The sequence below is a fragment of the Phasianus colchicus genome, chromosome 1 (assembly GCF_987193195.1).
Source record: "Phasianus colchicus chromosome 1, bPhaCol1.hap1.1, whole genome shotgun sequence".
Taxonomy (NCBI): Eukaryota; Metazoa; Chordata; class Aves; order Galliformes; family Phasianidae; genus Phasianus; species Phasianus colchicus.
Genome location: NC_143436.1, coordinates 102,079,740 through 102,096,817, shown reverse-complemented (window position 1 = coordinate 102,096,817; position 17,078 = coordinate 102,079,740). Strand labels below are relative to the sequence as shown.

General features: G+C 36.1%; 1 long non-coding RNA gene across 1 annotated transcript in view; it reads right to left on the bottom strand.

Annotated features, from left to right (window-relative positions):
- Window positions 1-14,321, bottom strand: part of LOC149919914 (uncharacterized) — a 30,908-nt gene extending 16,587 nt beyond the window's left edge. The window contains exons 1-2 of the long non-coding RNA XR_016463987.1: window positions 14,078-14,321; window positions 5,292-5,355 (exon numbers count right to left, since the gene is read on the bottom strand). This is a non-coding gene — a long non-coding RNA (uncharacterized LOC149919914). The remainder of the gene's footprint in view (window positions 1-5,291; window positions 5,356-14,077) is intronic.
- Window positions 14,322-17,078: the final 2,757 nt, after the last annotated feature.

The following is a 17,078-nucleotide window of genomic DNA, read 5'->3' as shown; positions in this document are numbered from 1 at the left end:
CCCCACAATAAAAATATTATCATCAGCAACAGCAACAACAAAGTCACAAGAATTCAGAGCAAGATAACTGCCTAATTTGAGATTACATAAAAGTGAAGGCGGATTCGGACTTCTATGCCTAAAATTTAAAAAATACGGAAAAAAAATGTTTGAATATATTTGGAATTACTTAATTTCATCACAAATAATTCACAAAAGTAATTAGTTTGATCTTTTTGAGAGATACTAAATACAACTGGGTAAGCCTGTCCATCTTTAAAAAAAAAAAAAGCAGCATTATTGCTGGTGATTGTGACTAATTGCTTCCTCGAGACAACAAATCTTAAAAACAAAACAAACAAACAAAAAACCCCAATAATTTATTTATTTTATTTTTTAAGATAAAACAGAAATTATTTAAGAAGTTCTATGCTTTGCCATTTCAAATACTGTGCAAACTTCTACTAAATGACAGTGCAAATCTTTGACTTTCAAAGCTCAAGTGTGTTCTAAGTTGAAGAGAAAGCCTTCGAATTCCACATGTTCGAATAGAAAACACTTTGAACTTGTAAACAGCATTTATTTTGTAAAAGCTTTAACAGCATCTTCAAATAAAAATACATAACCAGGTAATACAACTGTTGCAAAAATTGAGGTGAAGAAGCTCAATATTTCTGATATATTTGTCTTTGAATAGGATAAATTAGTCTATCAGCTTTAATGAAAGGATTACAACTCTGTGAACATCAGGTATTCTTAGAGATTAGAGAACAAACTGTATAGAATCAAAACATATTCTAGTGGCAATTGCAGGGTCAAGTTCTGCTCTTAAATTGAAGTACTTACTGAAACAAGAAGATACATAAAAGCTGTATTTGGACTTTCTGTGACACTTCTTTCCAAAACATTTCTTTTCTAACAAAGCAAACTACAAAGAAGTACCTTCCACATTAAATATTAAACTTGACTACTTTGCATTAATGAGTTACTAATGGTTATCTCACACCATGGTCATACTCTAAATTTAAAACAAAATTCCTTGTTTTCCATGTATGTCACACTTGCACTCATAAACATATAACTTAAATAGTGAAGTTCACCCAAACAGCACATGGTTTTCTAATATTCACATCATTTATAGTAGTTTGATAACATTGTGATGAGTTTAACTGTTTGATTGGACTTTGGTTGGTCTTTGTGACCAAACTTATAGACCCTTTGCCTTTACGTACTACTCTTTCTTCCCCATTTAAAGGTATATATTATATCATCACTCTTAAATAAGTTCTATTTAATAAAAGAAATAAAGAAAATCTTTTTCTTTCTTCTGGATTGCTACACTTGATTATGACAATGAGCTTAAGCATCCCACTGTCAACTTTCTTAGTTTTCAGATCTGAACTTAAGTTGATCTGTTGTTTTTGAAGTATGAGTAGGTATTTCAATTCTCCATCACTCTTGTTGACGACCTTCCTGAGGGAATCTTACTTTCACAGAATTCTCCTTCTCTAAAACCATAGCTTCCTGCATTTTCCAAATCAACTCTGAACACTTAGATGATGACATAAGTTCTTAGGAGACCCTCTAAGCCTTGCAAGAAACTTGTTGAATCAACCAACTAGCCTTAACGACTGTCTGAGAATGAAAGAATGGAACTTTAATGACTGTAATGGTGAACATGCACATTGACCCACCACCCATGGATCAAGACACAGACTAAAGACAACACTGGATCCAGGAGTGGTGAAATGTTTCTACCTCAAAATAAATCTTTCTTTCTGTCTCTGGTACTCTCCCCTCTTCTCTTTCCTCTCAGTCTTTTATTCACTTCTCTACAAGTAGTCATTGCTTTTCTTTGCCAAAGTGGTTGCTTTCTTAGGCATACTAACCTAACCAGGAATAAGAAAGTATTGTTTGCAAGAAAAGGAGTAGAAGTCATTTACATATTGTTTTCTAAGTTTGTGTTTGTTTGTTTGTTTGTTTGTTTGTTTGTTTTGCTTGCAGTTTCAAATTGAAGAAAATCCAGAGGGATGAGCTGCCAAAAGGTTTGTCAAGGACAATTAAAAAATGAAGCACAGCAACTGACTACAAGCTATAAAATATCAGCTTTCCACATCTCATCATAGAATCATAGAATCATAGAATCACTCAGGTTGGAAAAGACCATAATGATCACCAGGCCCAACCACAACCTAACCATACTACCCTAACTAACAACCCTCCTCTAAATCATGTCCCTGAACACCACATCCAAATGGTTTTTAAACACATCCAAGGATGGTGACTCAACCACCTCCCTGGGGAGCCTATTCCAGTGCTTAACAACCCTTTCTGTAAAGAAGTGTTTCCTGATATCCAACCTAAATTTACCCTGGTGCAACTTAAGGCCATTTTCCCTCATCCTGTCACCTGTCACCAGAGAGAAGAGACCAACCCTGCTCTTATTGTAAGCACCTTCAGATATTGGAAGAGAGAAATAAGGTTTCCCCTCAGCCTCCTACTCCCCAGACTAAACAGCCTCACTTCCTTCAATCTCTCCTCATAGGGCATATTCTCCAAGCACTTCATAAGCCTTGTTGCCCTTCTTTGGACCTGCTCCAGCGCTTCAATGTCTTTTCTTTACTGAGGTGCCCAAAACTGAACACAGTACTCAAGGTGAGGCCTCACCAATGCCAAGTATAGGAGCAGGATTATTTCCCTAGTCCTGCTCACCACACCATTCCTGACACAAGCCAGGATGCCATTGGCCTTCTTGGACACCTGGGCACACTGCTGGCTCATATTCAGCCAACTGTCCATCAGTACATCAAGGTACAGTACACCCTTTCATCAGGCATCTTTCCAGCCACTCCTCCCCAAGCCTGTAGGGTTGCCTGGGATTGTTGTGACCAAAACAGAATATTGGCTTTTCAGTTATCAAAAGGAGAACACAAATATAATTACAGTTTATAAAGGAGAAAAAAATACAAACTAAAAAAAGGTCTAAAACTTATGGATGATTGCTAGTTCTTATCCTCTTCTTTGATATATTCTTCAGTACAGAAAAAAGAAAATGTTAACCTTTGAAACAAAGGATCGAAAATATAGCTCAGTGTTAATGGAATTACAAAATCAAGCTTTTTAGATCTTTTTAAAAGAAATTATACTAAATCATGTAACAACTTGTAGGGTAGAATATAAGATTTATAAGATTTACCCAAACGACAGTAGCCTACTAGAAATCTCAGAAGACAATGATGATTACAAACTCTGTTATGGAAAATATGTTGAATATTCAAAGGGAAACATTAAATCATGTGAGGATAATTTGGTTCAGGATTTTGTTATTACAAACTTGACAAATGGCAATATGTGATAAGAATTGTATTAAGATTTCCAAGTTTGCTTTTGAAAACCTAAAGGTTCAGAAAGGCAGAAAAGATAACTAAGACTTATATAAAATTGAGAAGCTAGTTCATTTCTAATATCCTCATTCTGATGCTGAACAAGATGAACAATTGCATTGGGCTTACATGGCAAGGCTGCAGAGTTGACCTTTCTGAGCAGACCTAGATCTAGGTGCTCCAGCAGGAACCTACTGCTGGCCAGATCTGAACCATGAGAAACACTGGTTGCAATTTTTGGAGAGCAGGTTTAATAAAAAGAAAAAACACTTGCTGCACAACAGCAGCTCAAGAGTGAGAAATGTGAAATAGCCCTGCAACCACCAAAGTCAGTGCAAAAGGAGGGCAGGAAGTGCTCCAGATGCAGAGCAGAAGCTCCCTGCAGTCCAGGAGAGGCCCGTGGTGAGTACTCTGTCCCCATGGTCTCGGTTAGCTGATTCCTGTAGCTACTTGAGCAGCATGGTCCTGAAGGGTTGGCCCCATGGTACAGAACCGTGCTGGAGCAGTGGTTGGATCTGCAGGAAGCCCATGCAGGATCAGTTTAGGGAGGACAGCATCACATGGCACAAACCCAGGTGGAGCAGGGGCAGAGTGACCACTGAGGAGTGGCAGAGACAAAACATTATGGGCTGACTGCAACACCCATTCCCATTCTCTGCAACTTGGGAGGAAGTAGGAGAGAGGGGATGGGAAAGATGTTTTCAGGTGTTCGTTATCTTTGTTTTCTTTTTTTTTTTTTTTAATCTCTGCTCTAGTATATGATCCATAGTAAAAAGAAAAATAATAATTTCCCTATGCTTAATCTGTTTTGCACATGATGGTAACTGTTAAGTGATTTTCATGTCCATATCTCAACCTATGAGCTTTTATTTCAATCATATTTTCTCCCTCTGTTCTTTTGAGAATGGGGAGTGAGAGAGTGGCGTGGTGCAGCTTAGTGTCTATTGGTATGAAAAAAACACAGCAACATAACGGAAGTTTTATTCTGTTCATATTCCTTCGAGTTGATTCTCAGGTTTTCAGGATTTTCCAGTGACCTGAATACTAAGTTCATTTTCACTGAATTAATGAAGTTTATACATTATAAGAAGATCTCCAATAGATTTTAGCCTAAAATTAGCATTTGTAAACCTGCACATCTTGAGATGGAGAGTTTAGCTTTAACTTAGTTTAATATTTATTGGGCTTTTGGTCTTAATATTTTCTAGTGAGCAGGTGTTGCAGGCATCTTGACATCAGGATATTTAGAACAACCTCGTGGGGGAAAGGACATCTTAATACAGTGAAAATGTACATCTACCTCTGTAAATGGCCATAAGGGCATATTCATTAAATTAATCTTAAAAAAAAATCGTGATTTTTAAATTTAAACATATTTATATGCTTAATATTTTCCAACTATAATGGAAAAAATTAGACAGGGATAAGAGGAACAGGAAAAACACATGCTTTTTCTTCAAGAAGTCAACCTCAGTGACTTATATTTAATAAATTAAAGACTTTGTGGTATTTAAAACACAATATTCAAAGTAGCTAATCCGTTCTAAAAATATTCCTTCAAACATTTCCTTCAGTAAAATAAACTGCTTACCATTTCATTTAAAAATAGAACATGGAATTAAGTAATCTAATTATGTCATATCCACAAAATCCAGGGCAGAAAAATACTAAAATACTAAAAATCCAGGCAGAAGATACTAAAATGTAGCACTACAATGTTACTCCTACAGAGGTGCATAAAAATTATTGCCTATTATGTGAAAATTTTTCTCTAATCATCAACGATATTTTGTTTTCTTAGAAAAGATTAAAATTCTGGTAAGACTCTCCTCTGTATAATTCTAGGAGTGCTATCTTTAATATATTTATAACAAGTTCATTGTAAATTACTGTGATTTAGTTAAATTAATTAGAATAATGACACATTACCTGTGAGATCCATCATCCTCATTGCTTTCAACCATTATTCTCTTCAGAATATCTTCCAAAAAACCTGAAGTATAATTGGAAAAAATGGTACCATAAGACAGAAATAACATTTCATTCTGAGCAGTGTCCTTCAAATATCTAGGACATAGCATTAAAGTAAATAGCCAATTCTACATTTACTGTTTTAGAGCCATTCTGGTATAAATACAGTTTTAGATAGCTGTATTACTAAATTGGTTACTGCTCATCCTGGCCTCAAAACTCTTAATGGAGGTAGAGGTGGTGGATACCAATTAAACACTTTACACAACCTTAATGGTTGAAGAACTATGATAAAATCTTCCAAGGAAAGAGTAAAAGAAAATCCACCAAATTCCAATTATCTTTACTTACAAGTCTCCTGTTTGTTTTTCACATAGTTAAGTACATTGAAGAAAAGAGTCTTTGGCCGTATAAATTTATGATCTGCTTATAAAAATATTATTTTATGCATTTAATAAACAGGTGGTCGTTAACTGATCTGTGCCCAGATAAGTTTGCTGGCTGTTATTCTTACAGATGAAGTTCTCAAAGAACTCAACTTTCTCAACTTTCAGGTTTTCCTGTCATGTTCAGTGTATACCTGTGAATAATTTTGAACACAGACACCATGAATACTATAAAAGAAGAAATATATTAAAGTGCAAATTTTCAAAGTTTCATCTATTCTACAAGTGACTGTATTTATTTTATGAATTTAAGCATTTAAATTCCATTTGTGCTTCAAATGTTACTATGAAGAAGACTCCTGTTGTGCACTGCTGAAAATAGATCCCTAGTAGTTCTTTTTATAGAAGGGATTCTTTGTGTTATGTATCCCACAACCCTTTTTTTTCCGCCAAGTTTGCCAATATTCAGTTTTGAAGTAACTAAGACAAAGATAATTCCAACTACTATAGGTCAGTATAAAAGCAGATATTCTTATGCTCTCTGCTTGTCATGAAATATATTTTCATTTATTTTAAATATCATACATTCAAACCATTTACAGAAAGGATCGATCTGTATATGCTCTATTTCCTTGGTGAGCACATCAAGATATGACATGCCGAAAATCATTACATCACCCTTTTCAGGATGGTATTGTAGTATAACTTACCACAATATGACACGACTATTTACAACCAGATGCAATGCTGAATGATATCACAAGTCAAACTGAAGTATTAAAAAAGACAATTTTCCTTCATCTATGATCAGAGAACTAATTTTGGGGAATTAGTTAATCCCCAGTCTGTCACAAATGTCATAAAAGTAACAGTTTTTGAAATTACATTTGCAAGTGCACATCTACAACCATGTTGTGGCTTGTATTACTTCATGCATGTATTTCACACTGTTTTTATTTCCTCTTAAATTGCTTTGAATGATGGACTCAAAATTCTCATATAAATATATATTACAATTTATTTCTCACAGAAATATACATATCTAATGAAACTACTCACTTGAAAGAAATTGTAAATTTTAAAATAAGCACATAATTAGTGTGAGTTTTAATATTCACATATTTGGGTTCATAGCCTCAATACTATCTCAGCTGACCAGTAAACCACTTGTGAGAATCTTTCTTAGTTTTTGTTTTTTGTTTTTTGTTTTTTTTTGGCTCAAAGCCTGCTTCCTGAGGTATTTCTTGTGATAAGACAGACTTGTCTAGGAGATGAGTGATGGGTGTTGTCGTGTGGCGATTAACATCAGTATGTGGACAATTTTAGCTGTTTACTGGAGGAAGATCTAGCCTAGTGACCAGATAACTCCAGCTTGCTATGGGAGACTGGGGGATGATACCATTGTATCCTGTGAAGGCAAGGCACAAGTGTCTCCCTCTCCCTCTATCTGCTAGCAAGGCCCAGAAGATAAGAACAAAAGGAGTTCCTGCTGAGATCCCAAAGCCAGAAGCTGCCACTCCAAGGAGAGCTGACTCAACCACTTTGGACTTGAGCTGTCACTCCAAAGAGAGCTGACTCAACCAGTTTGGACTTATAAATAAGTTGGTACTACCATTGAAAAGTTGCCATTATCACCACGGTCACCATCATCCTCAACGGAACAGCAATGCCTGATGACCCACCACTACTGAAGATCGATGACTGAACTAGGAACCACGCTGGATCCATGGTGGTGACTATCTCTCTCTTGCTTCCCATAAAGGCTCCTTGCTTCTTCTTTCCTAACTTTTCTATCGCTCTCCTTCCCTTCCCCATTACCCTAATTCATAATAGTGTCCGTCCTCCCCTTCCCATCTCCCTGATTAAGATCTGTAATAAACTGGTTGGACTAACATTTGAACCATTGTTTCTTAATCTCGCACCGGGTATACATATATTAAAAAGAACCTCCTCTCTCTCCTATAAATTGGAGCAAGACAACACTCAAGGCCATAGCCTGAAGAGGTCTTGCCAACAAATTTGCTTTGTTTAACAACAAAGTAAAAAGAATTTCTGCACGTGTTCTGCTTTCTAATATGGATTTAAACAAGGAAAAGGAGAAAAAAAAGACTGATTTGCTCTGTTGATTCTAGAGAGAGCTGCTCAGCTCATGGGAATAACTACACATAGGATGAAAAGGGCACAAAGGCGCTTGTTTCAGATGATCATGAAAATGCTGGAAGCCTTCTCAGAAAAAAATTCTGTGTAGAGATAAGCAAGTTGTAACTTACACACAGTACAGCTTGCTTGTAACTATACAGATTACAGCTTGAAACAATCCTGTTCTGAGTTCTACAGCAGTGTAAATGTACATAAAAGCAAATAAGCACAGAAGTGTTTGCCTTGCATGAGAGCAAACTATCGCTTGTCAGATTACATATTTGTCACTGCTCCACAGTGTTCCCCTTAGTGATTTTACCAGAAATTCAGCCATTTCCAGGACCCTGTGTAATACAGAGCAGTTTCTGACATCAGCAATATATCGTGTAAGGAGTAGCTTAGGAGGAAATAGGACATAATGGTGCTGGGAGAAGTAAGCTAATATAACAGAGTGGCAAATGAATAGATAAATAGATAATGTATGGTTACTGAGGTGATTAAAATTATAAGGAGATTAAAATGGAAATCAAACACCTACATCTCTCTCGGGGGGGGGGAGGGGACGACACAAAAACTCCACAAACAAACAAAAAAAACAACCACCATAACAACCACCATCATGCTACCAGAATATAGGGGAACTACTGAATCACGGTCTGAACCTCTGATTAATCACCCAAGGCAAGCAGTGAGTCAGCCATGGGAGCACAGGTGAAGGCAATTCACCTGTGCTGCCGGAAGGGGTGGAGCCTGGCTCCACCTCTTCTAGACCCATTTGAGCTGACTACCAGTGGGGAAGGATCTCTTCTGGAGGTTCACTCCACCAGAGTTTTTCATGCAAGCCCAGGTTATGGGTCAGTGTACCTATTATTTCTGTTTCCTGTGTTGGTGTAACAACTATGTAGCCAAGTTCTCTGCTATACCATCAGATAAGCATTCAGACAAGCATTCAGACAGATTCAGCTGTCCAATCTGGAATGCTTTCTAGAACATCTGCTCTGTTCACCTATTTCATCCACAAATAATAATAAAAACAAGAGTACAGTCTGCTCTACCTCTCATGTTGAGGTATAGTTAAGTATATTCAGAAACATATGAAAGGTTATCAGTCAACATATTTTTCCTCTTTTTTTTTCGTTGTTCCTGAAAACAGACAGAAGACTGCCTGAAGCATAAGGTTTATAAATACAAATTCACTAAGAAATCCTTGCTTGTGAAAACAAAAATTTTACACATTGCTATTCTGTTTTGAATTGCTATAGGCTTCATTAATGAACCTTTCTGAGAGTTTTATTTTGAAGTAAAGTTGCTCCATACAGATTTTCAAAACTAGGAACTAATTTTCTGAGTTAATAACTGATGCAAGGAAAAATCCACTCATATCAAGCAAATAGAACAGTTATATTCTTTAATAAGACAACTTGCTAAAAATACTAACCCTACACAGTAAAGATGTTAGATGTTTTTACATAGCTATTAAAGAAAATGAAAAATCTTTCCCTAAATTCCCTAAAATACTAGAATATAGACTATTATGTTCCCAAAAATATCTCTAATGGTGACAGATTTTAGTAAGGTCAAATACATTAATGTCATAATTAAATAAAATGGAAACCTTTTAATTTGTTATACTTTTATAGAGTAGTCCATCATAATTTAATAGGAGCAATTCTATGCATATTTTTCATGTACTGTATAAAAATGTAATTGTTTTGATGAATGATTCTCAGGGAATCCATAAATGTTATTGATTTTGTAAGAGGTGTGATGCAAAAGTGATTATTTGGGTTATTCAAAGCAGCTAAACTTACAAAAGAACTTCTAGGATTCATTTGTTTAAAAATGCTAGAATAAGTCAAGTGCAAAACCACGATAAATTATGCATATATTTAGCTGAAAGCTTAAAACAGCAAAAATTTTCCATCCATAATCTCCAAAACTTTTTTTCTCACAATCTGAAAATCCCTGCATGAAAAAAAATATTGAAGCATTCCCTCTTTTAACATAGGAGAGGTGCTTGGGTAACTTTACAAAATTGTGTTGAAGCATGGTCACTGAAAAAAAAAAAAAATTCTTCAGTTACCATAAGTTATGCAACCCTTCAGATTTATTGTGTCTTGGATGTTCACGATTATGGAATTTAGGCTTGGAAAATACAGTTAAACAGTTGTTTATAAGTCTAACTAGAAGACTGACATTGATTTAGAAACACATATTGTCAGAAATGATTTTGTCCTCAGAGAAATCTAATCCTGAAAATATGCTCTGTTTTCACTCTTTTTAAATCAAGTTTTAGGGAAGAAAAAAAAAAACCAAAAAAAAAAAAAAACAAAAAAAAAAAAACAAAACAAACAGGAAAAGAAAAAAATGTAAATGACACATCTCTTGTTTTAAAACAGATGTGCACACACAAAAATACATAGATATATTTCACTTGCAAGACAAAACTAAGGTTAGAATATAGGAAGATGTCAGCAGAACTGCAAAATGTTCATAGTCTTCCCCCGTTTACTATACCATATTATCCCAGGACATAACTAAAAAGTCAAATACTCAGCTGAAATCCATGAGTGAATTGAAGCTGCTGAAATTGGTTGCAGCTGCAAAAAATTCCCTCCTAAAAGTGAATGTGAGAAGCAATAATATATCAAAATACTGTGTTTTGCAACTATTTTCAAAGCCATCTAAGAAAGTCACAAAGTCATTTACAACCATAAGACTTGTTTGTCAACTAGAGCTCCAAATAATTTCACAGACTCATTATCAAATTTAGCAAGACTGCAACACTGTGGGGGTATTTAACAAGTGTCAGACACCTAACGAAATGGGAGATTACATTTACTAGTGTTCTTGTTTTGAAAAAGAGCTCTGTATGTACGTATTTACTCTTCTAATATTTTGCTCATTAGTTTCCCCTGTTCATTTTCCTAAGTAACAAGTTATACATAGGTCATTTTGAACAGTTATTTGTTTATGTCCTCATTATATTAAACAAATGGTAAATATTTATCATTCTTATTCTTCACTGAGTAATGCTTTAGGTACACAAGAATTATTGTATTCTAGTCTTAGGACTTAAACATTATCTCTCTGATGTCACTGACTATGTTTAACCAGCTCAGATTGTTTCAGAAAAATAATTGCAATTCCTAGCTATTTACTTAGGCTTCCAATTCCATTAACATAAAATCACATTGATAGTCCCAAAGTCAAACCTCTTTGCAGTGTCCTTACAATAGAGCTTGTACTTTACCCTCACAGAGAGCTATATTGTACTATTTAAGAGGATTACAAAACCAGTTTACACAAGCTCCCTCATGTTTATGGTTTTCTTTCCTTTGCTTAACCCAGATTTATTTATTTTTTTTTTTAATTCAGCAGAATCTCTATCCAACAACTTCTATACAATGTTGAGAAGAATTTGTTTCTCAATTTTGTTTTGATTCATTTTACACTAGATTCTATCTTGGCAGCAGCAGCTCTGTAAGGTGAAAGTTTTCTGTTTTGTTATTTATGGACAAAATTCAGTTTAGATAACAGCCTAAAGTAATGGGAAGATGTAGCAGAGAAAAGTGCAAAAGTAGATACAACAAACAAAAATGTACAGAAACACACACAACAAAAGCAACAAAAAAATGCAGCAAAATTAAACCCTTAAATAATGAAAAGATAGTTTTACATAATTATGATTGGCAGCGAGTACTGACTACTGTCTATATGTGTGTCAAATGTTACTCAATTTATGGCCAAAATTATATTTATGAAGCTAATTTTTACATACCATTAGTATTTTTCCTTAGTGTTGATTCTCAATAACTTTATATTTAGTTCTAATACCACACATAATTTTCATTTATTTCTTATCTTCATCATTTTTTTTAACAAGCATCCCCAAAATTATGTTTCCATTCCTTAAATTAAGAGCTTGAAAATAGTTTGGCATTTCTTTTCCAACTCTCACATATTTCTTGTATCTACACTTTTACATATTTTTTTTGTCTATTCGGTTGGCTTAAGTTTTACTTTATGTCCTCTGTTGTTAACAAAAGTATTAGGAAAAAGAAAAGCTTTGTTACTCAAGCATACCCTTGATTTTATTGTCTCTTAAGGCTTTGTTTTTCTATTGGAATAGGAGTGGTGCAGCTGAAATTCAATTAAATGTGCTCCTGAAAAAATATTTTCTGTTTGCATAGGAGAAAAGGTCATCTTCCTGTATCTTGCACAATTAAATTAAAGACATGCTTGCAGAATAAAGAAATGTGGTTGTGAATTCATCCTTCTCTTTTGAACAGAAGTCATTACACTTATTAACTACCCTGAAATTTTCAAAAATAACTTACATTAGATTTGTATGATTTATAGTACATTTTTCATATGCTTTTAAGAAACCATTTATAAAATGTTACTTGAACGCAAACATACAAAAATATGAGTACATTTAATATTAAAAATATGGGAAATGTAAAATCTGACATCATATTAAAGTCATTAGGACCTAATTTTAAACAGTGAATTTACTAAATGATCACTTTATATACACATGCACAACCTCTAAATTACTAGAGCAATGGGTTAGAGTGGTCTTAATTAAGTCACCTAAATGTTTAACTATCTCACCAAGAAAAGTCCACCAACCAACTAACTAAAGCAAAACAATTTGTTCTTGGCCTTTATAAATTCAAGGTTAATTCTGATACGAGTTTTTGAAAGTAAAGTTTGTATCAAGTAGAATATTTTATTTATCCCTGAAGAAATTGGGTATTTTCATTCACTAAGATTTTTTTTTCCTTTTTCCCCATTGATCTAAAGACAAGCTTTCAATAATTAACAAGGCCAATCTCAAGAAATTATGTGCATTGATGAAAAGACAATCATAGCACTGAACCTTGACCAATACTGGATGTATATGTTTATGCTATAGGAAAGAAAATTTATAAAATAATGATCAAAACTAATGTTTTACTTGCTATTTCTTCAAGCCTGCAATGCAAGACACTGTATTTTGTGCACAGGAAGGCACATACTGCTCCCAACACAATGGTTATTATAGTTTTTAAGATTGCTATAAAGAGCATTTCATAAAATGAAATGATTTTGTTTCTAAGTTATAGATAAGAAGGTGAAAAATACTCCATTAGTAGTACTAAAATTTCTTTTCACAGCTTTTAGCTAAGAAAATTGAAAAGCCATAATTTCATTTACTTCATAAATAAGCAATTCCAAATCCTAAAATAGTTAGATTAATGATAATTTTTTTATCTCCATAATAAGTAATAAAGAAAAGCAATATAAAATATTTCATTTTTTTATCATTGTAATAGATAGTAAACAAACACTTGACCATGTCTGCTGCAAGAAATTTCATTCTCATGTATATACCTATGATTCTCCAAGATTTCGCTAAAAAGACAAAAATTTACAATGCTCTTAATTTTCATCTTGATCTTCTAAGAAACAGATATTAGAAACTAGACTCCTGTACTACAAAAACAGTTCAAATACAAATGATAGAAAACACTTTTTAACAATTTCAAAACTGGACAAACTAATGGCAACCTTACACGAAATACATGTATGAATATATTTAATAATTATTTTAAAAGGTTTTAAGCCTAGACCAGAAATTTATATCACACAACAAATACATCTATATGCATAACTGTTTCAGGAGATAACTTATTTGCCTTTTAAACCTTTGACTTCAGAAATTCAAAGCTGAATGTTTTATGTAGGATGTTTAAAACTCCAAGGCTGCATTTGCCTGACATAACCAATTATTAGAAAGAAGAGCTATTCTAATCTACAAGATAATTCCATCCTTTTCCTTAAGAGAGAGAAATATTTGGAATATAAAGAGTTACTATTATTTTCTACAGATTTTACTAGGGTTTTTTTTTTTTAATCCTTCAATCCTTTCCTGAAAGCAGAATTTTGTTTATCATTTTCCATTTCTCTTTGCAGTTTCAGATATTGGTCTCTGTCAGAGAATGTAGGCCAAAGAAGATTAATCATGTCTGATTTAACACAGGAGCTACTTTTTATTTCCTATGGTTGCTGATAGATAATTAATTCATTTAAAGTCAGATGAAACAGAATCATGGGCTCATTGAATTGTTTGAGTTGGAAGGGACACCTAAAGGTCATCTAGTCCAACTTCCCTGCAAAGAACTGGGACACCTATAGTCAGATAATGTTGCTGAGAACCCTGTCCAGCCATACCTTGAGTGACTCCAGGGATGGGTCGTCTACCACCTTTCTCGACAACCTATTCCAGTGCTTCACTACCCTTACTGTAAAAAACTTCTTCCACATATCCAATCTAAATCTCTCCTCTTTTAGTTTGAAACCATTTCCCCTTATCCTATCACAGCAGATCCTGGTAAAGAGTCTGTCCCCTTCTTTCTTATAGCTCCTCTTTAGATACTGAAAGACCTCTACCAGTCTCCCTGGAGGCTTCTCTTCTCCAAGCTGAATGGCCCTAGCTTCCTCAGCCTGACCTCATAGGGGATATGTTCCACCCCTTTGATGATCTCTGTGGCACTCCTCTGGATGTGTTCCAACAAGACCATGTTTCTCCTGTACTGAGAACTTCATATCTGGATTCAGAACTCTAGGTGACTTCTCACCAATGCAGAGTAGAAGGGCAGGATCCCTTCCCTTGACCTGTTGGCCATACTTCTTTTGATGCAGCCAAGGATACAGTTGGCTTTCTGGGCTGAGAGGGCACATCACTGGCTCATGTCCAGCTTGCTATTCACCTGTACTCCCTTTTGGGCCGGACTGTGCTCCATTGTTACATCCCCCAGATTGTATTGTTAGCAGAGGTTGCCACAGCCCAGGTGCAAGACCTTGTACTTGGCTTTGTTAAAACTCACGAGGTTTTCCTGAGTCTATTGCTTGATCCTGTTGAAGTCTCTATGGATAGCATCCTCTCCCTCAGTTGAGTTGACCATACTACACAACTTGGTGTCATCTGCAAACTTGCTGAGGGTGCTTTTGAATACTGTTGATACCATTGATGAAGATGTTAAAGATCCTCAGTCTCACTACTGATCCCTGAGGAACAACACTCATCACTGATCTCCATCTGGACGCTGAGCTACTGTCCACTACATGCTGGGTATGATCTTGCAACCTGTTCCTTTTCCACTGAACAGTCCACTCACCCACCAAATCCATATCTTTCCAATTTGGAGAGATGGATGCTGTGGGGGACCATGTCAAAGATCTACAGAAGTCCAGATAGATTAGATCAATGGCTGTTCCCTGAAAAAAAAAGAAATAAATAAAAATAAAAAATGATTGCAACTGGACCATGTGGAAGAATTGACTAAACATACAAAAGAACCATATGCAAAGACATAAAAAAAAAAAAAAAAAAAAAAAAAAAAAAAAAAGCAAAATTATTGGCCATTACATCTTCCAGTTAAGGAAAATCATAAGTGGGAAGATCAGACTACAAGGAGGTCACTGGAATACCTAAAAATCCAAGGTTAAGTTATTAGCTACTGCACTGGGCTTACATGGCAAGGTTTTGGTGGAAGGGGGCTGCATTGGGGCTTCTATGAGCAGAACTCTGCTTTGCCCCACGTCTGAACAGAGCCGCTCCAGCTGCTCCGAGAGGAACCACCGCTCCTGGAGCAGAGCTATAAGTGAAGCCGGGTGCTCTGGGAGAGCGGAGTTAGGGAAGGGGAACTGCCACACAGCCGCAGCTGGGAGAGGGGTGCGAGATGTGGGAGGAACGGCCGTGCAGGCACCGAGGTGAGCGCAGCAGGAGGCGCTGAGGGCGCACGGCAGCAGCTCCGTGCAGCCCAGGACCCTGCAGCTCGCGGGCACCGCGCGGAGCTGAGCTCCCCGTGCGGCCACGAAGGGCCCGCGGTACGGTGGTGGATGAAGCCCGGAGGAGGCGTGGACCGTGCATACTCCCACGGGAGCGGCACGGCCGGAGCTGCAGATCGTGGGGAGGGGTTGCGGTGGGACGAGAGGTCTGCGGGAGCTGCTCCCCAGGGGGACCCTGTAGGGCAGTTCCTGAAGGGCTCCGCATTACCGAGCCGTATTGGGGCGGTGCTTGGAGTTTTGAAAGCCCATGTCGAAATATTTTGTGAAGGTAAGCATCCTATGGGGAGGACTGCATTCATGACCATGAAGGGGAAGCATATAACAAAGAATTATGTACTGACCACAACTCCTCTTCCCCATTTCACTGTACCACTCAGTGGGAGGAGTTAATAGAAGGTGGATGAGGAAAATGTATTGTTAGTTTACTTTTAGTTGTTTCTGCTCTAGTCTGTTAATTGAAGATGTAATTAAAGCCAGGATCCTCACATATCAAGTAGAATTTGCCTAAAATGTGACAGAGTATCAAGACATTCCTCTTTGTCTTCCTAATCTGTGTGTACAGAGATTTCCCTGATTGTCCTTGCATTCCATAGCAATCTTTGGGACAAAAAGGAGTGTTGGGAGGAAGTAAACGGTCGCCCCAAGGACTAACAACAGACCAACAGTGGACCATCACGATGCTGGAAGGATGCTTGGTGATCACCAGGTGGCTATGTTAGTTGGGTAATCACTGGAAGTGGGTCGGTTAATGAATTTGGGAATGTAATGAACATGTAATACATGTGAAAATATAATCTGTTCACAATCAACTGATGGAGCATTCTTGGAGAGTTGTCTCAATGCTACTCCCATGCTGCCAATAAAGAATACCTTTCTTAACATTAACAAAACTTCACTGTTAGATTTCTGTGTATAGATTTCTTTGATTCATCTGCTACCTGTATGTAAGAAATTTACTTTTTTCTCTGTATGCTGAGTCTATTTGTCTTATTATGGTAAATACTGAGTGGTCTCCCCAATTTTACCTCAATCCATGAACATTTTTTCATCAGGGTTTTCTCCACCTGTTCTTCTCAGTTCAGAGAGTGAGGGATCAGCACAGTAGACTTTCCCTAGTTATTGGTGTGAAACTTGACCAGAAGTGAAAAAAACAGCATAGATGAAAAGCAAAACACAAAAACTCTGCTGCAAAGGTTGGCTTAGATCAAGACTTGTTTGTTATACCTGATTAATGTAAACAGGGCAGGATGCACAGAAATCAATGAGTTAGCTGCAAAGTATAGAATCGTTTTCTGAGCAATTAGCATTAATAAGTTGCAGTTGTAACATTGAAAAATGTTTGGCAGGGGGGTTGAAACTAGATGATTTTTATGTCCTTTTC